Raw genomic sequence first — 26205 nt, 5'->3', positions numbered from 1 at the left:
CAAGCTAAAATGCTCTTGTCAAGAGCTTTGTGCAAACCTGTGGTGGAAATGTTAAGTCATGGCCTTGAAGGGGTGATTGAACACCTGGTGGGAAGGCAGGGCCAACCCAGGGGAGCTCAGGTGCAAGCAGTGCACTGAGTGACCAGCAGGGCTGGAGCCAGGATCCACCCCTTCCCAGACCTCATTTAAGGGTTGGCAGTAGAGGTTTGGGCGACTCTCTGGAAATGGCTGCATATATGAGGTCTTCTAAAGGCGAGTAGATTCTTTCTTTTATTTCTCTGCTTCCTGCTATTGTATCTAAGCAGATCCTTGTTTTCTGTAGCTTAAGACCTTGCTACCCTGCTGTTTTGTTATGTTTTCCATCGTGTTACAAAACCCCATAAGAAAATATTGCAGTGGGTGTGTGCCAAATCTAACCATTTCTATTCTGACTCAAAAGCCATTGAGCAGGCTGTCAAGATGTGTTTTGTTTTCCTTTCTGAATAAGAGCAAGAAATCAAGCCAAGTTAAAATTTGTGTAGGTTGAGCTGGTTTTGACTTATGTAAATACAACATTTCAATCACAGCATACAGGAAATATATATTATTTCCTTTCCGTCCATATCTCAAGAACTCTTCCCAAATGATTATCTTTGGGTAGAAGTTACAGACAGGAAATACAGCCCAGTAGGAGTCTGTTCAGTTGAGAGGATGCTGAGCAAATGAATAAAGTGGAATTGGGGGTTTTAACTACCACTTGCTTGCTAGCAAGAATTGTAACCAGTAAATATTTATAAGATTCCTCAAGTTCAAAGTTATGGTAATTTGTTACCTGTGCTCCTCCCTGGAAAAGCGTGTATGAGAAAGTTGTGCTGGATCACTGAGTTTTGTTATTTTTCCACCTCCTCTGTTGCTCATTCTCCTTAAAGCTGCTTTGTGATGCGATTTCTTTGTTGTAGACACAATTCAAAACCATGTGAAGCGAATTGCTTCCTGATGGAAGTGAGTTGTTGTTATCTCATCTTTTGCTTTTGAAGCGTCAGCACATCAGAGCAGCTGGGAGCACTGCTTGCAAGTGGGGTTTGAAGTCTCCTCACCTGCCCGCTACTGCAGGCTGAGCACTGCTGAATGGCTTTCAAAGCACAAGCACTGCAGAAAAGTATGGGGATAGCACACATCTAAGGCTCACTTAAATCCACAGCTTCTTTTTATTTCTGCCTCCTGTTTATTTAATTTTTCTGGAGTTGTTCTGGAGGAACAAGCGCCGTGGTCTCACAACTCATTCTGTTACAGACGCACTAATTCTGAACTCATAAGCACTAAAGCCTTATTCCTCAGAACCTCCTCTGCAAACAAAGTGCGAGATCTGGCCTGGCTACCTCCAGCTCCCCAGCAGAACAGCAGGCATTACTGCTTTGTAGGGACCAGGAGGAGAAGTGGCTGCTATGCCAAGGAGCAGCAGGCCTGATCCAGGAGCTGCACCTTCATGGGAGCACTGCTCCCTTGGCTGCTGGTTTTATGGAGGGAAAATCTTCAGGATAAGCCTATTTCTGTAATTATAATGATATGCTTTATCATGCCACTGCAATCCAACTTAAATCCCTTATGTGCTGTGTTGGATAACGCTGCCTTTCCTGCAAAGCTGGCTGGCAGCAGAGAGGTGGTGTTTGTGTGAGAGCTGCAGGGAGGGCTTTGTGGGAGAGGAGGGTGGGCGGCCATTGAACTGTTGGGCACTTGAACAGATTAAGCAGATTGAGCATAGTGCAGGAGAAACAATCCCCTCTCTGTTCCTTCAGGCAGTTGTTTCAGTATTTCAGCAAATCACCCAGGTTTAACTTAGATGTGACTCGTAGGAAGTTAGGATCTGGTCAAGTAGCAGCCGGGAAATGCTTTGATGTCAGCTGTAGGCAGAGGGCCTTCATTTGGGTAGAAAAATGAAATTGTGCTGTCTGCATGTGGCTCTGCACTTAACACACAGATGCAATTAAAGATTGGGCACTATGGGACAGATGAATGGCAGACTCTTCACTGTGTGCCCAGTGCTGGCAGCTGGGCAGGGGGTGCTGCCTCAGCTCCAGACACCACTATAGCACAGCTGAACCCCTCATCGCTGCTGGGAAGCGGATTTCAGAAAGGTCAAAGCAGGGCAGCAGTGAGGGAAGAGGTGTGAGCAGCTCTGAGCTGCGGCTGAGAGGAGGAGGAGGGCAGGAGGTGCTCCGGGTGCTGCAGCAGATTCCTGACAGCCCCAGGGGAGGCTGCAGGGAGCAGGGGAAGGCATTTCCTACAGCTTTCTTTGTGTCACTCCCCTTGAAGCAGCAGGGTTCAGTCCTTCTAATGTGAGTTTTGGGAGCCTTTTCTTTCTCACCCATAATGATGCATCAGTCTGACTTGTGACCTGGAAGTCTGAAGACATATTTTCAGAAAGCAGAAGTGTTTTGTTTCTTGTTTTCCCCATATAAACGAGGGGCATGTGAGTTCCTTTCTCCTTTCTGGCTTTCAAAGGCTACAGCAGTGCTGTCTATCTCTGTGTATTGTCAGCAGGCCTTATCCAGCCATGTGAGACTATTAGCAGTGCCCTACAGGTAGGAACGAGGCAGCTTTCGTTCTCTCCCATCAGGTGCCATCCTGTGCCCCATGACACACAGCTCTGTGTACAGCAGTTGTACCTCTGCCTGAAGTGCTGCTGCCACAGCAGTGCCTTTTTTGCCCCCACCTCCCACCCCCATTTCTAATATGTAACTCTTCATGTAAGAGAACATCTGTATTTACTTGACTTACGAGTATCTTTACTAACAGATTTATCCTTTGCGTCGTAAAATGCCTATTTGGGCTTTAAAAAGTGCACTGACTGCTTCTTTGAAGCTTGCAGCAATAGGCAGTTCTCATTGGAAAGAGGTATTATTACCCCAAAACTAAACATATTATTTTACACGTCCCAGCTACGCTGATTCTTTGCGCCTAAGGGCCTCTGAGCAAAACGTGTCATTTGGAGCACACGGCAGAGAAAACTCAGTTATGTAGATATTACGTTTCCCTGCTCCTTCTGCTTCAGAAGAACTGTGTTCACATTTCTCACCGGGAAGCTGCTGGGTTTTTCCTATCTGATGGCAAAGTTGTATCTGTGTATATGGTATTGTTATTTTTGGCAGGCACATACTTCACATTCTTCACATGAGGAACGAGTGCTGGCAGTTGGTTGCATTAAATAGCTCCTCATGTTTTGTGTTCTGCCACAAACCAAGTCCTTGGGGAAGGCAGAGCTGGGGTGACGCATAGAGTACTGTGGGGAGAAGGTTGTAGGCATGGCTGGACCTGGGCAGCGTGGGATGCAGGGCTGTTGGCACAGTGCTGTGCAGCACATCAGCAGGGAGCTAGCGCAGTCTGCAGCACTGTGCTGGGGACAACACACAGGGCACCCCAGAATCCACTGGATTTGCAAGACAAGGGATCTGCAGGTCGCCGATCCTACAATCCTTCAACCGATCCTACAATCATAGAAGGGTGGGAGTGAAATCAGATTTCCTCCAGCCCCAGGCCAGAGGTAGAGGAGATGCAGTGCCAGTGAACTGCTTCTGCCTAATGAACTGCTCCTTTTCTCTGCAGCAGCAGATAAGAGCAATTAAACAGTAGATAGCAGATTAATGATTACTGCAAGATCTTGCTAGCTCATGGTGACAAATGTGTATAAATATTCACCACGGTGGTAGGCAAGGTGTTCAGGCAGTGATGCACCCTCTGTGTTGCAAATCATTCAAAGGCAGTGCAAAGAGAGAACGTCTGGTGCTTGTCAGATTCATTAATTATCACTGCAGATTAAATTGGAGGAAAGACCGGCTTATGTATGTTGTGTCGTGTTTGCCAAAGGTGGTTTTGGGTCCAGCTGCCACCCAGAAAACAAGACAGGCTCTGGATGTGGAATGTGCACCTTGGAAAGGTGCTGTCTTTGTGCTGTGATAGTTTGTGGCTGGGGGATGGCAGCTGTGCTCAGAGCTGGCTTCAGTCTTTGGTTGCTGGAAACCACAAGCAGAGTTATGAGATGGCATGTTATTCTCATGACCTCCAGCTCTCACTCTCTTCTATTCATCTATTGCTTGCTGTCCTCAGAGACAGCAAACCGGAATAAGTGGATTTGGAGTCTCACCCCATCTAAGAATTCCTATTAATAAAGAATGGAATTCAAGGAACTAAATTTGTATTACTTACGTTGAAGTTCTTGTTAAATTATTATTTATTTAACTGCTCTGATACACAGATCTAGTGGTGATTGAGATACCCAACGAGTAAGACTTCACCTGTATATATATATATATATAATTTGTATACCTGGACATTTTCATTGCTTTTTTTAGTATTGCATGTAAAAATCCTACAGACTACTGGGAAGGCAGAGAATAAAGATGATATCTGGGCTGGACAGAATGAGATCCAGATCTCTGCTCTAAAATCTGTTACATCAGTAGATTTTACAGAGCAACTGTTGTAAGGATTCTAATGGTTGAGGGTGGGTTTTTTTGCTTTAATATAATTTTTTTTACCATCATCTGCAAGCTCCTCACATGAAGCAGAGCTAAGAAACTTCATAGATTGTTCTAATATGGCTAAAATCTTCAGAAATAGCTGTAGGTGGGTGTTCAGCACCCTCTGCTACACTGGCTGCTGGAACAGCCTGAGGAGAGGACAGGAGCCAAAGTCATCAACTGCCATTTGAAAGTCTTCCTTTATTCTACACAAGGGGTTAACCGATGGCTCATCAGCAATCAGAGATGACATGTAGGTTCAAAATGGTTTTATGTGCCCCTCACAGAGTGTTTCCAAACCTATATTCACAGATACATATCAACATGACTAGGAATTTAATTAGATTTATTTCTCAGCTTATCTATTATGTCCCTCATCAAAGGCATTTAAGTCTTTCTATTATCTTCATTAGGTTTTGGATCTGACCTCTGATGAGTATAACCCTGAAAATGGATGTTTCTTTGAAGCGTAGCTGGTAATAAGTATTTGAAAAGGTGATTGTGCTTCAGAATTAATCATTAAAACCTATAAAATGCATCTGTCACTGTAGTGTTTAGCCTGCTCTTTCTCTCCTTTATCCCCCCAGCATTTGCACTAATTAGTGCAGGATGAGCTGCTCCTTAAAATTAAGAATGTTGGAATATTTAATTGATTTTGGTCCCTGAATCAGAGCTCAACGGGCTCCCTGTGTTTTAACTGCTCAGATTTGTCAGCACTGCAGAGCCAGCAAATGAAGGTCCCAAGCAAACCAGGCTGGGGCAGCTGGTGCAGGAGGGCAGGGGGCTGTGGGGTCCCCTGCATGCAGCTGCTGTGTTGTGCCCAAAGCCCCTGAGGGATGAGTTAACTGAGCAGCACTGGTCTTCTGGACACATCAGGTGTGGAAACTTTTCAAACTGTGTTTTTCTGTATGCAGCAGTTGTCAAGGATTGTGAAGGTTTCACTCCTAAAAGTGACATAATGTGGAGCAGTGCTTATTGCACCCCAGCGAATGTCTCCTAAACATGCTCAGCCAGTACATAAAGATGTGAGTTCTTTTTCACTCATCAGCTCTGAAAATTTACCTTGGATTCCTGCTTTGTCATCCATTTGCTGCTTTAAGGGCTCTGCTGGGCAGATCATTCCAGGAGCCCAAGCCAGAAGCACATAAAGCATCTCAAACCCCTTGAGGGCAGATTGAGCATCCCCAGCACTCACAGGAGACCACTCACACCTCTTTCTCTGGCATGAAAATTCCCCCATATCCCTCCCTGCTTGGCTCAGCATTACAGTGCCTGTCGCACCCTGGCAGGAGCTCTGGATTTGCACTGATCACTTTGTAATTGAAGCCCTCTCCCCAGCTCTGCACACTGTGAGCAGGGCTCATGCCTGCAGCCAGGAGCTGAGCAGGAGAGAAGGATGCCTTGCACCCACATTAGCCACCTCAGCCCTCAATTCTGTCAGGGCTAAAGGACACCTAAGCTCTGTTGTCCAAAATGCAGGCAAAGGCAACAGCAGAGAGATTTTGCAGGTCTCCCCACAGCTGCTTGCAGAGCCAGAAGCAGGAGTTTAGAGAGATGGGCACGATGGAAATGCCGCATTTATTGAGCTTGTTCTTGTATTTGTATTCGTTATGGCGGTTGGTTCAGGCTCTCTGCAGACCTAACCCCACTGCAGTCAATGGAGCAGAGAATTTGGCTATTTTACTTCATTTAAATTCTTGTCAGACCTTTCTGCTTGCCTCCTCAACTTCCCCTCTCCCCTGGCTGGGACAGCTGCTTAGTGGGGCTGGCGGGGCACGAGGCTGCAAGGGCAGGGCCCATTAACTGCACCGTGATGAGTTCTTCTGCCTTAAAATCCCACACGCTTCCAAATTAATTTAGAATAGATTCAATCATAGTCATTTACAAGGTCTGCTGCTGGGCGCTGCAAGGAGCAGTTTGCTGGTGGGATTCTTGTTCTTTGCCATGGCAAATTGCATAAGTTAGCCATATCACTTCGTGTAGGAATAAAATGCTGGAGTTTAGGTCTGTTGTGACTAAGGCTAAATAAGTGTAGCTATTTATTTTAAACTGTATCTAGTTACATTAAAGCACACCTGGTGAGGTCAGGGGGCTAATCCTGGAAGGTGCTCTGGAAGAACTGGTTCATTTTCATCTATCTCTCTTGTTTTCCTTCTTTTTCTACCTAATAGATAGCAGAGCTCTAACTCGGGATGTGGAATATCTCTGAACAGCGATCAACACAAACCAGGTGCATTGTAATTACCTGTTCAGTTTAATAATAGTAACCTAATTTCTTCTTTTTTCATAATCTCTTTCATCTGCCATGAAGTTACTGAAATAAGGATCAATAGTACACCTTTTAATAATAAGCAAGGAGGTTGTTGCGTGGCTTTCAGTAAGGCAGGACATGGTTCTGAGCCCTTTCCTGGCAGCTGGAGCATTTGGTAGACCACATTCAGTGAGCAAGAGTCTGCTTTGTGCTTCCCAGTGATGCTGTAGGTTTGCTCTGAGTGTTCCTGCAGGCAGGGAACCATCACTGCCTCGGAGTATGGACATAGGAGAAGTAGGCCGAGTTTTAGGGCTTCTTATTTGAAAGCTCTGACTTCAAAGAATATGCATTCACTTGGCTACAGAATGGCTAAAGGTGATTGAGTGAATGCAAATGAGGCAACTCCTCATCCTGTATTTCTTTATCTGAGGAGCAGTTTATAAATTCAGGGTAAGTATATCTTTCTACCAGCTTTGCATAGTTCTGCTCTCTCAGGGTGAATAAATTTTTTTGATGGGTGAGTTAAAACATCATTATTTTTTTCATTATCATTGTCATCGGTATAAATGGCAGAGGTGTAGGTTTTTTGCCCAAGCTTTTAAATTTTCATGACAATTTTACTAAGCTATTTTATACGTTATTAAGCACACTTGTGATTTGTTTCAACCTATACCTTAATGTGATGTTTTAAGTGAGCGTTCCCAGAAGAGGGCAAAGGGAGCCCACATAGGGACCCAGCTCCTCTGCAGTCGGGTGCCAGCAGTGCACCCATAGGCACAGCCTTGAAATGGCCAAGGTGCCTGAGAATGCATTTCTCTATCTTGGAAGTTTTCTTGCTTGTTTCTTCTGAAAATCTCAGCCTAAAGGATTAAGAGTGTTGATCGTTCCTGAGAGTCAGGACACCTGTTTCGCTAAGTCTCAAAATGGTATCTGTGCCTTTTCTGTTGGGGGAGGAGTGAGGGGGAAGCTGGCTGTAGATTGAGTCCCTTGTTCACCCAAACACAGGAATAATTCCTTCTTGTGGCCATTTCCAGGAGCTGAGGGCACTGCTTGTATTTATTTTTTAAACAAGGCTTTTCAGTGGGTTTTACAGACGGCTGCTTTTTGTGAGTCACTGAAAGAGAGCAGGGCACCAGTATCTCAGCACCACTCATACAGGAATGTCTGATCCCAGGAGGAGCTGAACGAGGCCCCCCTGCTGAGCAGAAGTTTATTTTCGTTCTATTACACTGGTCTCCTAAGTGTATTGAATGTATTTCTAGGTAATATGCAATGAAATTTGCTTTACCAAATCCTCAACTGTGCAGTTGTCAATTTTGTCAGTTTATAACAGCAGATCTGCCTTTCAAAGCAGATAAGGCTACATGTTCCGAATCTGGGGTTAGTGCTAAGTCTAAAACCAATGCTCGCAGGATTTTGCAGATATTTTTTTTCTTGGTTGTGATGGAAACTCTGCCAGTAAACTTCAATTTCTGCTTTCCCGGTTGTGTTCCCAAAATCAATTTGATTCTTCCTTATAACTGTTGTCATTCAAGTGAACACCGTCTTGTACATGCAAATTACCTCTCCTTTCTTTTCTTATTAGCACTCAGATTTCAGAGAACTTCACATAAATGGCCAAATACCAACCATTTCCCTCAACTCTTGCTGGAGTTAATGGGCATTCTTACTGATGAAAACCTTTCTGAAATGGTCAGGGACTTCAGGACTGGGCACAAGCAGCCTTCCTAGGGCAGAATAGCATGTGATACTATTGGCAAGAACTGACCTGTTCTAACAACTGGGTTCTATTGCATGTTTCCAGTCTAAATATAGAATCTTCTCTCTATTCACCCTGAGGATCGTTTAATTTCCACCACGTACATTTCTGTAGTAGGAAATGGACGTGTGTTTTACTGCGTTCCTTTACAGAAGTGCCAGTTATCTTTCAGGCATTTTCCCCTCCCCTTCACCTCAATAATTTCTTGTTTTTCTGATAAGAGATTTCAGGCAGGAAGGTGGTATTTTTTCCTTTCCTTTTATGCTGTATACTACAGTGTGTCCGCCAGGCCCTTCAGATCTTAAGCACACCATTAGAAAAGCCTAACACTCCATATCCCAAATGGGTCACTTCCCAAGTCTACTGCTGAAATCCTTTTAGCTAATACTGTTCAGGTGACTTAGTACTAAATTATATTTTAGAAAGATATGGTCTGCCCTTTACTTTTTCATGGGGCTACCATTCAGTCAATTTTAAACCTGTAATTCTTTTTCAGAGTTGCCATGGAAACAAGTTAGTGTTCCACCGCTGCCTTGTGAAAACGAGAAGAGTGCTCATACATCATTTTACTGCTCCTAGGTCGTTATGTAGTGTTGCTGTTCTGGGCTTCTCTTCTCCTACGCACGCGTTAGCGGGGGCAGAACCCAATGCTGTTTTAGCTCTTCTGGCACCATGAGTCAATTAGTTCAACTGAAGTCATATTTAAAGCGTGAATGCTCCATTCATTTCTGCTTCTGGTGCTGTTAGTACCAATCTTAATATATGCTCCAGTTTGGGGATTCTTGGCCTTTGAAGAGCGGCTTGCCTGAAACTTGGGCTTTATAGCCCGCAGTGAAGGGCTTGTATTTCATATCAAGGTTACATATGCATGTGTGATCCTGAGGTTAATACCAGAGTCCTAAGAGGTATAAATATACTCAGCATAAACAATATGTATTACAGATAGCTACAAGCACACCAGCAGATGATAGATGTCCATAGGCCACCGTGGTTAATAACCTTTTGACCTGTTTGGCCATTACAGCAGTAGCTTAGCGAGTGATCGAAACCAGAAGTCTTTCTGTAACCTTTTGAAGTCACTCTGGCTATGCTCTGAATAATAAGCTTTACCAAACCCAAAAAATACAAGCTGCAAAAATCAGGTATCTTCACTGACTATTTCTGTGTCTACTAGACATATTTATAGCCTCTATATACACTTTAGAAATGCATCTATAAATAAATATGGATATAGCATTAAATACATAAACCTGATCTTCTATTTATGTGCCTACAGCACAGCGTTTAAATACTTTCAGTGGTGCGGTTAACACCTACCACATATATATTTTTTTTTATCTTTGTCTCAGAAAAAGCGTAGGAATCATTCTGGAGTTTTCTTTTTAAGAAAATCTACTTCTATAATTTGTTTGCTGGAGAAGGCAGGGTCCGAAAAAGAAAGATTGTTGTTTCATTAGGAGTTAATGCTGCAGAGCGAAGATTTCTTGCAGGTAGATATTTTCTCAGAAGGCATTAACAAATACACTTAGGTTCTCTTGTGTGTATTATTGAACCTCTGCTGTCATTTAAGATCATGAAAAAAAAATGCTCAGGCCTTGTTTAGAGGGAAAGGTGACACTCTGAAAGCCCAGGCTTCAATGTTTGGATTTGCTTCTTGTCCACATCGCTCTTTCCTCTGAAAGCACCATCAACAAGATGCATAAAGATCCTAAGATGTTGTATTTAATTTCACTGATTAATGTTGTTCAGTACTGAGTCACCTCAGTTAAATACTGATTTAGCAAAACTGATCTCACTGTGTTTCCAAAGGATAACTGGCAAAGCAAAGACGTGTGGGAGCATGGCGTGTGTTTGCTGCAGCACATCAGCAAAGCTCTACAGGTGAGCGTGTGGCTCAAATGAGGACAGTGCTCCTTGTTCCTTTCGTTTTAATTTTGTACGTCCTCTGGAGGTACAATTTGCTTGTTGTAACACCCAGGCTATCGAGGTCAAGGAAATTTTTCTCCTGAAAAACATTTTGTACTTCCAGTGGTTCTTTTTTTATTACTATTATTATTCTTTCGCCTTCTCTGCAGCAATGAGAGCTGTATCCTCTCCTTTAGGACTGCCTGGACATTTTTGTCCTCTGAATTTTCTGTTCTGGATGGGAGCTAGAGCACTCACGGTTCACACAATCCCATCTGCTCTCTGTGTGATTAATTGCAGCTTTTGAGACTTGTGCTCTTTTAGCAGTCAGTGGCAGCACTGGTGTGTTCTATGGGTATGACTGCTTGTAGCCTTTTGTACTCAGGCAGTCCCTTCGAAAACCTGCAGGGCTGGCAGACCCAGAGAGAGGGGAAAGTGGGGGAGCAGGAAGGGGGCCAACATGAGGTGCTACCTATGTGGAAACTGATCTTCAGTGTTGTTCCTCAGTAACTGTGGCTCTGACACAAATGTTGTTCAGATACCATGGAGTGAGCGTTTGATGAATGATGTAGGAGATTGTGCAAGGCACAGAGGCTCGTGGATGTATCATACAGATACTGTAGTGTTAGATTTTGTTAAATATTTTAGTGCTTTCCGCTTAAGTCTTGAACTCAAAACACAGAGCTGCACACAAAGCAGCTGGGCAGTGGATTGGCTTGGAATGTGGCACTGCCGGTCCTTCTGAGCTGCAAAATGAAGTTTGCCAGATTCTAGGAGCAAACTTGACCCTTATAGAAAGTGACTACCTTCATTTTACGATTGTAATGTACTAATAGCAACTCTTGGTATAACCTGCAGGGCTGGAAATAATGAGGGAACTGAATACAATACTCCCAGGGCATGGGCTTAAAGTGATAACTATTCAAGCGTAGCCTTTCACTAATGCAGTTGCTCTTGCACATCAAATAATGTCAGAAATGCCACACTTCATAAGAAAGGGCTATAAAACTTCATTGTGATCTCTCAGCCCAGAAATCCATGCTCAAAGGAGTAAAACATGTTTAAATCTGCTGCATTACATATGGGGAAATGGACACAAGAATAAAAGATACCCCGGATCACCTGCATTACATAAAGTGTTCTCCCTAATCGGTGTTACTACAATACCAACCCATGCACACTGCATTTTTTTATCTGTACAGCTTTGTTTCTGCAATATTACATTAGCCAGATAGGGCTAGTGGAGGGCAGCCAGTAGAGCAATACTTAGAGAACAGCGTGGATGCCTCTTACAGCATTTGGAAGCTTTTGCTCCAAGCAAGCCATCTTGCAGCAGTGAGTCAGATCCATTGTGAGTTTAGCCATGTTGGCAGCCAGAGTAGCAACAGCTGAAGAAAGTGCAAGCACAAGCATTTTCTGCTCAGCAAAGGAATAGTGTGGGATGAGTCCTCAGCACTGACTCTCGCAAGGTAAAAAGTGTTGCTTTCTGGCACAGCTGCTATGGTAATGGTAGCGTAACAGTAGTCTTACAAAGGAAAAAGAGCTCTGTGTTTTAGCACAAAGCACGCAGCCCTATCTGCAATTAGCCATAAACTTTCTGAAAACAAAGCAGCTGCTAACTACCCTGACTGATCATGTTAGCTTTAGGTCAGTTTTGACTTCATGAGCATAAAGATCTTTTCTGATCTAAATGATTCTATGATTGAAGCAGGTGCTTTGGAGGGCACATTGGTCGGTCAGCAAATGGAGAAAGGCACTGCAGGCTCTATTCCAAGCAAATGTTGTTGAATATAATGCTTTTTGTATTTCATTAACAAAAAAAAAACTATTCCAGTCTCTTTTCTTTTTTTCCTCATAACCGTAATTGATATTGCAAAACCATTTCTGACTCATAATTCAGGTGAATGAATTTTCATGTTTACCAGAACTCAGTAGTGGCTGCCAGTCTAAAATAAGGAGTCTTTTTATTTCATTATGTTCAGGCAAGTTGTTGTTTGCAAGTTTGCTGCCACAGCGAAAGCAGCACTTCTCTAAATGGTGTCAAAGCACATTTATTGCTAAGTTGGCAGGCAGCACCTTCTGGCTTAACCCGCAGTCCTTGCTCTGCACATAGCTTCTCTCCTGTGTCCCTGTGACTGAGCCCAGTGGGACCTCAGCCTGGTGAGTGTGCAGTTGGGGCAAGCAGAAATCATTCCTTGAGACTGTCTCCTTTTTTTGTCATTTCAAAATGCTGTGCTTTGCCAGCAGTTGCACCACAGCTTAAATACTTGGCTTTCCAGTTTGCTCTCTTAAAAACAACAGGCAAGTTCTTACTCTGCTTTACTGCCTGACTCCTGTCAACTTACCGGTGCCTTTAGTCCTGTTTATGTAATGCAACTGACTCAGCAGCACCCTAAGGAGTTAAATCCAAATTGATATGTACATATGTACAATGACACCCCTGCCCCCAAAGGATGCTTTGCAGTGTCTTTAAAAAGTAAAAATAAAAATTGCTCCTCTCTTCAGATAGTTTGCTGCAAATAATCCTTAACTTCTTCTACATTCCCTGGATAAGTAACCACAGTTTGCTGCTGTTCTGGCTCATGCTATCTTCGGTAAACACCAGAGCTTACTAAGCCCCTGTTGCTTAGAGGCATTTCCCAGATACAGAGATCAACTGGACTTCTTCGTGCTTCATGGAGCACAGCAATGGGTTCCTTTGTTTGTGTCTGAGAAGAGCCTCTGCTGGCTGCAGGGATGGGGAAGCCACTGTGAGAGCATCTTAGTTACCTGGTGTGATGGAGATGGGGATTCCTGCTGCAGTCACAGGGGCAGGTGAGGGGCAGGACATCCTCTGCTGTCCCTCAGTGCCCACGTCTGCCCAGTACCCGGGGTGGAGCTGGGACCTGGCTGTTGTGTCACCAGCCTCAGAGCAGCCTCCTGGAGGCTCTTGCCAGCCCCAGGTGATCCCAGCAAGCACGCTGCTTCCTCCATGTCTCCAGGGGCAGACACCATAGTCTGGTATGGTTTAATTCAGGGCATCTGGTTTAAATTTCCTTCTGTTTCATTTAAAATATATATATTTTAAAACTTTTGAGCTATATAATGTTCTGCAGCGCAAAGCATCTCAAAGATGTGGTTTCAATAGGAAAAAGGTCTGCTTTATCATCTCATATCAACCTATTCCCAAACTGGATGCTTGCCAGTGTTGTCAGACATCCTCCTCCCCAGAATCCCACTCTGGCTGCAAAATTTCAGCAGCTATTATGCAGTATTTTGTAAGGGGTTTTTGGTTTGTTCTGCCACAGGAGCAGCCCCAGAAGCAGTGCCCAGCAGGATGGGCTGCTCACAGGGATCTGACCTGGGGGGATTCAGTGGATGCTGCGGCTGAGTCCAGGTCTTACTTGCACCTTTCACTCCTATGGGTTTTTTTCTGGGCAGTATTCAATACTGAGGAGATCATTTGCTCTCATATTTATTGCCCTTGGCTCCTCTTTGTTATATAAAACAGCTAATTTTCAAAGTCATCTTCTGACTTGTGTATGGAGATACAAGCTGGACAAAAAAAATGTTCTGGGCAACGTTTCAAAGCAGTGGCAAGGCTTCCTGATGGCAGCTTCTGTCGCTTTTCTATCTTGCAGTAGCAATTGCTCTGATGTTTTGTTTCATTAAATAATACAGAGGAGAAGTTTGTTTTACTGCAACTAGCTGCTATTGGTATTCAGTGAAGTAAGAAAACCAACCTGGTAGTTTTCCAGGGCTGTTGTCTGAGCCCTGAACACAGACAGTTCAGTGACAGAAGTGTGAGTTGCTCCAAGACTCAATAGTTGCTGCAGATCACCCCGCACCATTGCTATACAAAATCAAAGCTCTGTTACAGCATCAAGATATGCTGTACAAAGATTTCTGAGGGAGACAAAACCAAATACTCAATGAGAGCTGATAGCAGGAATCTCGCTTGAGACTTTCTCTTTAGACTAGTTGCATAAGTACATCTGAATGTTTGTGTCCTGTATCTTGATAAATTTGTTCATGTGATGAGCTGCCAGGCTCCAGAATGGAGTCTGAAGCTCTCACTACATCTGACTTCCAAACACTGTATTTATTATTGCTGCTTGCTTTTATTACTGCTGTTGCCTTGGTGTGTGAGGGGTACCATCACAGCACAAGGTTCCACTGAGGGCAGTTGCTTTGCACACACAAGCAGTGCAGCCACTGGTGTGATTCAGGTGCTGCATTTCCAGGCTGGCATTGAAACTGCCGGTGTGACTGTGGAGTCAGCATGGCAGAGAAGAGAGAATGAAGGAGAAAAGCAAGCTTTTAATCTCAAAGGGGCCTTGTTATGCAATATATTAACTCTTGAAAACCTTGTTTGGGAGAATCTGTTAGGAATGCAATTCAGCAGGCAGCTAGAAAAATTCAACTGGGGCCAGGGAAGCTTTCAAGGCATCCAGCCTGGGCCAGCAACTGGAGAAATAATATCCTTTGCCCTATGAGAGTTGAAGCAGTGCAGCAGAAAGCATCTTTATTTGTCGTGTGTTTCTTTTTTTCCACTGGATCTCTTTACATGTTATCAGGTTTTGTCATACATTAGTGTGTCTATGTGGAGATTTGCATCAGAATGTTTCATTTCAAGGAAAAAAAAGTCATTGCAGGCTGTGACCGGCCTGAGTGCAGCCATTAAGCATTATACACTGAGAGCGTATTGTTCACTTATGTGATAATTTTACTTCCAATTATATCTGGGTAATGAATAAAGACAGTTAAGACTTTAACCTATTTTCAGAAACCAGAGTTCTATCAACATGCAGTTATTTATGCTAATGAAAATAATGATCTTTTTATAGTGCTTGTCACTGAAATGGAATGATGTCCTGCCAACTGTGCATGTTTGCCAGTGGCTACAAATTAATCAGCTAAACTGGAGTGGTAATTGGAGTAAAGACAAGTCAGGGGGCAGAAAGGCCAGCTTTGGCAGAATAGCTTTTGAAGAAGAATACCCTGTTCAGCGCACAAAACAAAAGAACTTGTTTATATAATGCCGTTGTTTAATTAAATTTAAGCAGCTGTTTCATCAAGAGGTCTTTGAAGATAAATATGGAGAGTGATGGGCAGGGGAATCAAAATGTGATGATGATTGTGTTATACTGGATTGTACTGCACGTTTCCCTCGCACCTGCTTAATGAAATGATCTCAGAGAACTCGTGATTATAGACTGCAGAGAGATACCTGGGTGTAACTCCTGCTGCTGGCACTGAATACACGAGGACCACATGTGGAGAAGCTGGCTTCAAAGTTCAGTGCTTGGGCTGTTCAGCTGAGCACGCACAGAACGTTGCCTGAGTGGTTCTCAGCAAATAGGCCAGGCATTCACCTTACTTCCCATAAGCTCCCCTTGATCTTCTGTGTTGACTTCACGTTAACAAAAACAAGTCCGAGTTCTGTCATTGCAGGACTTTGGGATCTGGCTTCCCTTGGTTTTTGGGCTGCTCTGCTACAGCTCATCTTAGACAGGTGGTATCTCACTGGGAGCTGCAGCCTCCTGCTCTGACACATGGGCAGCGCGGAGCTGTGCTGACTCGCTGCTCATTGTGGGTGCTGATGAATATGTCTTGCATATGCTTTATAAATATTTGAAAGTAGTTTTCCTATGCCTATTAGTGAAAAAGGCACAGAGCCTTTTAGAGCCAGTTTCTGGAACGGTGAGATCCTTCAGCATTTCAGCAATATAAATAATAATTAAGAGCTGGCACTGGTTGAAAATATTTTTGCAAAGGTTTTTATTTCATCCAGGAAATAGTTTCATTATAGTCAAAGCCCATTACAGGAGCATTTTGTTTAGTGTTCCTTCTGTATTCTTCAGACTTAAAGGATTGTTCCTCAATGGCAGACAGGGCAGCGTTTTGCTGAAAGATGAAGAAATACATTTCTAAGTTTTAATTTTCCCTCCCAAATGTATTAAATGCAATTCTCCTACTGTGAGTCATGGAGCCATTTTGCTCAACCAACAGACACTCATGCAATGAGAAGCTTACCCCGTGGCAGACTCAGTAGGATCTTTGTTTGCCGTTCATTCCTGTTTAAGATCATTCTGTAACCCATCCCTGCTGCTGCTGCTGTGTGCTGTTAAAGGCAGAGGCCACGTTGCATCCCAGAAGATGCTGCAAGTCATTCTCTTGTGAATATCTTTCCTTAGTAGGTCAACAGTGTTGATCTGTGCTGGATGGGAGCAAGGCAGGAAAAACAGCTTACAAGCTTTAAGCACTATTTAAAGAATGTTTAACATGCTGTTGACAAGTCACTTATCAACACAGATCATCAGATGTCTTTGTGCTCTTAGAACCCAAATCCTATTTCTCTTGCCATACAAAATCACTTCCAGTCCCAGAAGATATTTTGTGACCCTTCTGTTCAGGCACCTCTCCCAGGGGCTGGGCACGGTACCTCCAGCCCTACCTGCAGCTGCAGGAGGGGTGTGGATGTCCATTGTGGCAATGAAGGTGAACTTCTATAGGATCAGGCCTTATTTGAGTAAAGCAGTGTACCGTATCATATTAAACTGGCACCCTGACTGCTTCCGTGAGCTTGGCCCTGTGGAGTTTACAATAAAATGGCAGTAATTATGTTATAAGGTGTATAAAGACTTTATTCCAGGCACATGCTCATTAAGCCCTTTCAGTCATCATTAACATCAACCCCTAAAGGACAACAATGGTAATAATGCAACATAGGGTTGAGAACTGTGGCGTTTAGTAAGAGAGCTCAGTGGAGTGATTTGAAAGCAGAGCCTCTCTCCCAGCCTTCTGCTAGGGACAGGAGAATGAAGGTGTTTGGCATTCGTTAATAATTCTTATATTAAATATAGATTAATCTGGATGTTCAGCATATAATAGGAATGAATTTAGCATTCCAAATAGACGTTGTGGTGATGGGTGCATAGATTGCAAGGATCCATGTCCAGACCCACTGGGATGCCTAGTACAACAAGAGCTGCCTGGCCACACCATGGGTTTGAACGCTTTGTGAAAGGCAGAGGATGAGGAGCAACGCTCTCTGCAGGGGCAGCTCTCTGGGTGCTGCAGGTTTAAATAAAGTCTGTGGTTTCCTTTGTAGAAAGATGAAGAATGAATGAATAGGAGAGATGAAGGACGATTGGGTATGGTTGAATCACCAGCAGGGCCAGAGGGGAAGCTGCAAACTGCAGCAGCAGCCCCTGCTGGGTGCTGCTTCATGCTCTCCCTCCAGCCCTGCTCCCCTGCCCAAGCCCACAGGCACTGTACCTGTCCCCAGGGTTGTTGCAGCAAAGCAGCTGCTGGTGAGCTGCTGTGTGGGGTGCAGGGTGGGCTGGTAGCTGAGGTGGGAATTATTTTCCCTCAGCTCTGGCAGAGCTGATGAACCTTTTCACATAATTGATAAGTTTCATCCACGAGGGCCTTCTGGAGCCCAGATGGAAAGGCAGCATTATTTCCCCAACTGCTTCATCTCGCTCCCCAGCCTCAGCTTCCTTCTCAGTAGAAGCTGTGAATGAGAGCCACTCATCACGTTAAAAAGCCAGTGTGCCAGGGCAGGCAAGGGCTGGAGTGAGCTATGTAAAGAAGATTAAATTCAGCAATGGGAAGGGACAAGTAATGAGGGCTAGAAGTTGAACTGATGGGTCTCTACCCATTTGGTTGCTCCAAGGTCAGCTTCTCTTTGTTTCCTCTGGTGTATCTTTAATATCCTCCTTTCTGTCCGATACAAATCATTGATTCATGCTTGGGAACTCAGCTCCTGTAAGATTTTAGCGCTGGGCTGAAGGCTACAAGGTTACTGAAACAACAAGCAAAACCAGTTTTATTGTGAAGCATTTAATATCCTGTTTCTAGCAGTGCAGGCTTAGAGGAATAGCATGGCACAATCCTTCTACCTGCATACCCAGAGTGCCTCCAGCATCAAGGAGGGGAGAGGGAGTGGGTTCAGAACCATCGAATAAAGAGACATCCCTGTCGTACCAGTCCCTCTTTCACATAAATCTGCACCTTAAAAGCTCTTCACAGTCAAACGAGGCCAAAAAAGAATGTTCTCACAATCACATCTCTCACTCCCAGTCCTACTGCTTGTTCATTTCTTGCTTATGTGCAGTGTTGCATAGTAATCACAGTGGGGCATAGAGCTGATCTTATGCTTGTCCACAAAGTGCACGTAAATTTGCAGCACTATATTAAAGAAAAAGTCTTTATAAATATATTGTGTGAAGTAAGGGTTTGTTTTGTTATTATTTTTCAACTGAAAGTTGATGCTGCTTTCCAAGGTCCTTGTTGTATCTTATTTAAACCGTTTGCTCAAATATGGAATGTTTTCTTGCAGGAATTAATCCAGATCCAGAGAGAAAAAAAGACCTGTTTAGCTTTCAGGAAGATCGTTTTCTTGTGACAATCAAAACAGAGGTCGTGTTCTCCAGAATTCATGTTAATTCTCTCACTTACAGGAGGTGTACACGTGTGGAAGCTTTGCACCTTGCATGGTCACTGCAGCCCACCAGCCTGCACACAGAGGTGAATGCGTCGTGATCCGTGTCATAGGAACCTCTCACTGAGTGAGAAGCTGTCATTGCAGGTAAGCATCTGGCCTGAGAAATGGCCATTGAGAGATGACTGTAGGGTGGGTTTTGTAATACAGCCATTGCTTATTTTGGATAATGCCGCGGTTGTTATTCCGAACAAAAATACGTCTCAAGTTTCTTGTAGCTGAGGGCGAAATTTTTTCTTAATAACTTTTCCAGCTTTACATTTTCCTTTCTCAAGGTGTTCCTTTACGGTCAGGCTGCTGCGTGCTATATTTAGCAGTACAAGTGGGTTTGGGGGGGAAAAAAATTACATTTTAAAGTAAAATGTGGTGGAATTTATTTACTTGTAGAAATGTTTATGTAGCTATGGATCAACAGGCGAGGGAGATTGTAACATCCCAGGGTGCATTTGTGTGTGTGAGAAGGTGCGCAAGAGGAAAAAAGACAGTGCTTAATAATGTGTATACACAGAAATCCAAGGAACAAAGACATTCAGATTGAAACCAATGCATACGTTTTTGCTTATATTAATATCGTACCTGGGTAAGACCATAAGAAAAATAACAAGTGATGACTGGAGAAGCACAGGTGCATGTGGATATGCCTGCCTGTGCTCAGGACTGATGGCAAAATGTCACAAATTGACTTTACTGCTAGAAAATAATCCTTGCATACTTAATACTGAGTGTTTCTATTGCCCTTTGTTGAAAGCATTTTTTCTGCATATGAAACTATTTTAGCCATCTCAGTCATTAACAAGTGCCTATGAAATGAGGGTGGTATTTCACCTGGTAACACCTTGAACCCCAAAAGGCAGTTGCCACCAAGGGGCATTATGTGACAGCTGCATTCAGACTTCAGTTGTTCTTGTATTTCCTCTCTGCTGGGTAGGCAATGGTACAGGCTTGGCACCATGAGCTCAGGATTTCATTCAGTTTGGCACTTTTTACCTCTTTTTAGTTCCTCTGTTTTTCAGGCCCACCTTTCTGTTTCCTCCCCTGTGAGGTCCCCAGATAAAAACAGCTTGGGCTGGAAATGGAATGCCTATCTCAGAACTTCAGTTTCTATTAATTACAGGGGGAAAATAATTTACTTAGTCAATAGTTGCAAAATAAACATATATATATAAAATAATAAGTTTTCTGTGGGTTAAAAATACTCCTGGGCAAAGAGACACACCAGCAACAAGAACATCCACGCCATGTGTGATGTCTCAACACACTGTTCGACTAGAGGTGATGAATAGGAACATGCAAACCCATGTTGACTGCAGAAATATTCATATTTGGCTATAGCTAAACTTGCCATAGCAGATGAGAGATCCTCAGGGAGCTTGAGGGACTGATAGGTATTAGAAGGTCAGGTTTCTTTTGGATCTGGACATCCTAATTTAATTCTGGCTAATGCCTGCTGTATGAATAATTCATTAGCATTTCTCAGTTTGGAACTAAACTTCTCAGAGAATTTAGTAAGTGTGAATGTTGCTGCAGTAAACATATGCCGATTATTTTTTTAGGAGCTAGAAAATGAGGTTGCTCCCAAAAAAGTGGGTAAAATAATTAAAATGTAAATTGAAATAAATTATTCACAGTACTAAATTTAAATAAATGACTTGAACACCTAAACTCAATTAAGGCATGTTGTTAGTTAGAATACTCAGTATTGTAAAGCAGATGTACAAAGCCAAGAACTGGCACCAAAGAAAGTGTTCAATGTGCATGAATGTTTTATAGGTAACGGAGCATATACCCTAAGGGCCTTAAATATTACATTAAATTATACATTTCTAATAAAGAAAATATAAATGAATATGGAACAAATGTTGACTTTCAGATTAAAACACCAAATATTTCTTTGAGGAGCGAGCTTTACCATTGCATAGCAGTTACAGTATTATCTTGTTTAATGGCTTAAACACTGTTGTCAGCTAAATAGCTGTGTATGTACAAAAAGGCATAAGTGCCATTGGCAACTGTTGTGTAGCATTATGGAAACCATTCTAAAATAAGACCACATTTACTGTCACTTCAAACTCTTAAAATTTTAATAGCAATAACATATTCAGCAGAAGAAAGTTACTAATTTGCTATAGCTCCATCCATCCTTCCTTCTTTCTGTTCATCTTTCCACCCTTACTCCCTTTCCTCTTCCCTTTCCTCTTCCCTTTCCTCTTCCCTTTCCTCTTCCCTTTCCTCTTCCCTTTCCTCTTCCCTTTCCTCTTCCCTTTCCTCTTCCCTTTCCTCTTCCCTTTCCTCTTCCCTTTCCTCTTCCCTTTCCTCTTCCCTTTCCTCTTCCCTTTCCTCTTCCCTTTCCTCTTCCCTTTCCTCTTCCCTTTCCTCTTCCCTTTCCTCTTCCCTTTCCTCTTCCCTTTCCTCTTCCCTTTCCTCTTCCCTTTCCTCTTCCCTTTCCTCTTCCCTTTCCTCTTCCCTTTCCTCTTCCCTTTCCTCTTCCCTTTCCTCTTCCCTTTCCTCTTCCCTTTCCTCTTCCCTTTCCTCTTCCCTTTCCTCTTCCCTTTCCTCTTCCCTTTCCTCTTCCCTAAGCAAAGCACTTTGCTGGGTTTCATTGCTATTTGACAGGTGAAAATATACACATAAATCCAAGCATGTTCAGGGACAAAGCAGACACATTGGGAAAAAGCTTCTGAAAGATTTTTTCCTACTGAATCATTTGAAGTTAAGATGTAAGCCAGTTTGGGGCCTCTGCAAAGCAGCATAACAAATATTGAGCTCAGCTCTAATTGCTTCTGTTAACCACCTAGTGAAGCCATTGCACATTAACCGTTTTCAATTACGACAGCTATGAGAAAAGATCCAAACACAAGTGCAAGTGAGGAAAACAGTGTGCAGACATTTTAGTTCAGGGAACCAAACTAAATAGGGTTATTGTTCTGAGAACATAACGCTGGGCTTTAAGGAGAGGGAGCAGTGGGGAATATCAGCTCATTCTCCTCCTTGGCTGAAACAACGAGCAGCCTGAACCTGCTCCAGAAGGACACCAATATGTGAAGCATCTTATTCTCTCAGCCAGCAGCATCCCAACAGGAGTGCTGCAGAGAAGCCTGCAGAATGCAGCATGCTCAGAAGCCAGGCTTGGTACTTCATCTCCACTGTTAGCACAGAATTCAATGGGAAGGGACCCCCCTTGTATATGGCAGCTTTGGAGCAGAGCCCATGGGTTCTGAAGGGTTCGCACGGTCATGGAATTATTTGGAAGGATTTTTAAAGATCTCTCATTCCAACCCTTTTCCACCAGCTCAGGCTGCCCAGGGCTGGGATGCCCTCCAGGGATGGGGCTCCCACAGCTCTCTGGGCAGCACTGCCAGGGCCTCACTGCTCTCCTCAATAAACATTTCATCCTTATGTATAAAGGAAGAGATAACCTCCTAGGCCCTACAGACCCATCTGATGGGTGATAAGAAGAGGGTTAATGCTCCTGTTCTCTTGGCAGAATACACCTCACAGCTGCCTGTATTCATTTCAAAGAGAGCCAGGGAACCCAGCCATAGGGGTAGGGGGAGGGAGGGGAATCTGTGCAGGGCCCAGCTGGAGCAAGCTGCACTGTCCTATAGGGAGCTATAAAACTCCTATGGTGAGGCTGGCACTTCTCCTGCTCTAACTCTGCATCAGATCTTTCATGTAGGAAAGAAGAGAAACCTTTACGGGAAAGGATGGCTTTAGTGTCAAAAATGAATGATTCAGTTTTATGAGTGGTTTCTGTTTATCTTTCTTCTGCCTTTGGCAAAAGGGAACATTCTTATACTAAGAACCAGGCTTCTCCTGGTTTTTGACACACAAGCAGTAATAATTCGATTAATATGGCTGTATGTACAAAAAATATGTGAGCCGGGCCAGTATTTACTGGCACCTTCAGAAGGCTGGCTTTATGAAGCCAAAAACATCAGGAGCAGTATCAACCAGGGGAGGGAAATAAGGCAGAAAATATGAGAGCTTGGTAAGAACTACTTAAGAAAAACGTTATTTAGCAGGAGAAAGAAGGCTGTATCTGTGTAGAAACGTAACAGAATAGGCTCAGCATAGTAAATCAGAAACCTCTCAAGCAGGAAGGAAGTGGCAAATAAGTCTTACAGATAAGGAGACAAAGCTGATAGTTAAGGAGAATAGAACTTTGTAGGAAAGTGACCAAAACAAAAAAAGGAGGTAAAGAAAAAGTGAAAAGTTTTAGCAAAATATTTCTGGAGTTAAAGGAAAAGAAAAAAAGAATGGAAACAGACCACTGGTCTGTTCTAGCATGGAAACAATAGACACTTCTTTTTTTTTATGATAACAAAGCAATAGAATTCAATAGAGATGTCTCGTTCTATACAGGGGTAAAGGATGATGTATTTGTTATATGATGATGGTAATGCACTTTCTTTTCCTACTGTAACTAAAGAGGATATTAATCAACAGCTACTGTAGTTAGACATACTTAAATCAGAAGTTCTGGGTAATTTGCATTGAGGAATTTCAAAGCAGCTGGCTGAGGAGCTTTTTTGGCAGCTAATATTGATTTTTCAGTAACCCGTGAATAAGGGAAGATTCCAGAAAGTAGAGAGATGGCTGGTTCCTTGTCAGTTTATTTAAAAGTTTAGAAGAGATGGCTGAAACAACAGAGTTTGTCAGGCTGACACCAATATGGGAAAATGGGGGAGTAACTCATAATTTATGTGTTTCACAGAGACTAAAAGATGCGTACCGTCATTAATGCTAATCAACAAAGTCTTTGTGGAAGTGGTTTTTCTTGAAGGAACTTTAAACTTAGATGGGTTTTAGGCTTAGTTGTCGTAGGAAAAGCATTTAGCAAATATATGTAGGCTTCATTAAAGCATTGCAGTATTGATGGCAAAACAGAACTATGAACTTAAAAGTTACAAAGAAAACAAATCAATAGGTGTAATAATAGGTCCACTAGAACAGAAAGATAAATGATAACCCGACTACAGAAGAAGTACCTAGAACAAGAAAAGAGAAGAGGCTCTTCTGAACAATGAAATCTATAGCAGAACCCAAATTACTTCAACTTTGAGCATTCCAGTTTGTGTATATTCCAGGCAGATATTTCGAGTTGCTAGCAGTGAAGCTCCCTAAGCAGAGGAACAATTTAATGAAGGTTGGGATAGTTTTCATCACTACAGAATCTTTATATTAGAGGTGGATACCTTTTCTAACTGAGGCTGTAGTTCCACTGTTGCTAGTGAAAGGTAATAAAGCAGACAAAATGTTCCAGACCCTGCAGGAGCTGCAGTTTGGCCCTATGGCTCTGGGTTCTCTGTTGGGTTACAACGCGTATATTACAATCAGAGATCCTCCCCCTCCCCTAGCTTTCTTCTAATTGCTTTTTTTGTCCAGCATGTGGCATTGACTCTTGGAATAGTATCCAAAAGAAGTTTATTTATAATGTACTAAAAGATGCAATCTCGGTAGCTGAACCAAATTTACAGTAGCAGCATTTTGGATGTCATGGGCATCCTAATGAAACTACAGCACTCCAAGCTGCGTGAGTGATGCTTTACTTGGCTCGAGTGTTGTTACTTGAAATCAAATAGAGGTGCTTGTTTTACTTCAAAGAACAGCAGAACCAACTCTTCCGATAGCTCATAGCTCCTCACACCGGCTCCTGGAAGTTCATATTCTTCCATGCTAAGAGATAGCAACTTCAGCCAGGCTTATAAAATAAACTTCTTTCCCAGATGAATTTCACAGTTTCAATCTGTGACTCTTAAGTAGTAAACAGATGCAGAGCATATGGGCTTTAGGGACAAATCAGCTGACCTTTAATGATTCCTTAAGTCCTTTCCTTGTTTTCCATCAATAGTGTATTTATTGATCACAGAGCTGGCTGGTACTGAATTCCTCTAGAGAAATTCAGCATCCAAAAGGCTAGGGAAAATCTTTAAAGTGCACAGCTTCGTTCTCTGGTCTGTTGTCATCAAAACTGAACCTCTGAAACTGTACTTTGCTGACAAAAAGGAATCTCTTCCATCGGCTGTAATGTCCTGGTATTGCTAATTTGGTTTCAAAGGTGAAACTATGTTTCCTTTCCAACCTCCATGTAGGTAGGTGACTCAGTGTGACTCACCAAACTCACATCACTTCTAGGGAGGTAGGATGAGCCAGTTCTACAAGAAGCTTCACTGGAGATTACGCTGTGAGTTACGTCATCTGAGTAGACTCCAGTGAAAAACGTGATGCCATACATCTGCATAGGCTTCCTGTGGTGACATCTACCAAGTGAAAGAAAGAAGGAATAAGAAATGAGAAATATCTTTTAATTATTTTTCCTGCAATTACTTGACCCATTTGCATGTGTATCAGCTGTAGAGTTGTGCCGTTATTACAGAAGAGTTGGTCAGTACTCAGAAAGTAATCTGAGAGCCCTATGGCAACAATCACTGCCTTAAGAGCACACTGAGAGACAGTTGTATATGAAATCAAAAATCTGCTGACCGTGACCTACCATGTCAGGGCTCTGCATCCATTCACCTAACACACTCATGTTGCAAAGCTCTGTGGAAACAGGATGTGAACATCTGATTGCTAAGCAACTTTGTTGCTACTTTCTGAGACAGGAGTAAGTTGCTGTTTCTGTTGGTCCCTATTGGATGTAACTACTGATTTATTGATGTTTGTAAAGTCCTTTAATATTCACGGATGAAAAAGATTGACTGACTATGTGCCAGCAGTAGCAGCCAGTGTCAGGACAAGGTTTCTGTCCCAAGTAGTTTGTAGATCTAAGAATCTAAGTTACACAACCGTAGGTTGATACAGATGTTTGTATCATGCTATGCTGGTAGCAAAGGGATCTGCATCTCTAAACCTGCATGGAAGGATGTGCGTTTATTTTACATCTCAGTGCCTGCATGTAACCACTCTGCAGCATGCACCTTTACATGTATTATTATGTTGAGTACTCACATTTCTCTTTGGCTTTAAGTGTTTGAGTAAGAAAACCTTTATACGCAGTACACATTGCATATGCAGTTACTGATGAAAACACATATACAACACATATGGCGCATTATATCATACACCATGTTGGGTATATGTTCAACCTCTTCCACTAATGCTTAAGCTCTGTTGCCTGATGATGTATAGCAATAGTACATCACGGGAGTGATGATGATCTGATGGTATATTACCATCATTTATTACTGGAATATCATCACTGGCATATTATTGCAATGTATCACCCCAGCAGCAGCCAGCAGGAATGGAGCTGCATGAGAGTTGAGTTCTGTGTTGTATTAATTCCTAAACAAGAGCTGTAGAA

The 26205-nt window shown here is 42.9% G+C and overlaps 2 long non-coding RNA genes across 3 annotated transcripts in view; one reads left to right on the top strand and one right to left on the bottom strand.

Annotated features, from left to right (window-relative positions):
• The window catches only part of LOC107320841 (uncharacterized), a 343675-nt gene extending 324601 nt beyond the window's left edge, over positions 1–19074 (top strand). The window contains exon 5 of one of the 2 annotated variants that reach the window (XR_014934101.1): positions 18859–19074. This is a non-coding gene — a long non-coding RNA (uncharacterized LOC107320841). The remainder of the gene's footprint in view (positions 1–18858) is intronic. The other variant, XR_014934102.1, reaches the window with a different exon arrangement.
• LOC146758705 (uncharacterized) lies at positions 16151–16565 on the bottom strand. The gene is made up of 2 exons (XR_014933995.1): positions 16427–16565; positions 16151–16297 (listed from the first exon to the last, which is right to left on the bottom strand). It is a non-coding gene; the product is annotated as an uncharacterized LOC146758705 (long non-coding RNA).
• Positions 19075–26205: the final 7131 nt, after the last annotated feature.

The sequence above is a fragment of the Coturnix japonica genome, chromosome 13 (assembly GCF_054131305.1).
Source record: "Coturnix japonica strain WE chromosome 13, WE-NBRP24, whole genome shotgun sequence".
NCBI classification, from domain to species: Eukaryota; Metazoa; Chordata; class Aves; order Galliformes; family Phasianidae; genus Coturnix; species Coturnix japonica.
Note: the sequence above shows the minus strand (reverse complement) of the source record. Positions and strands in the feature narration are given on the sequence as shown.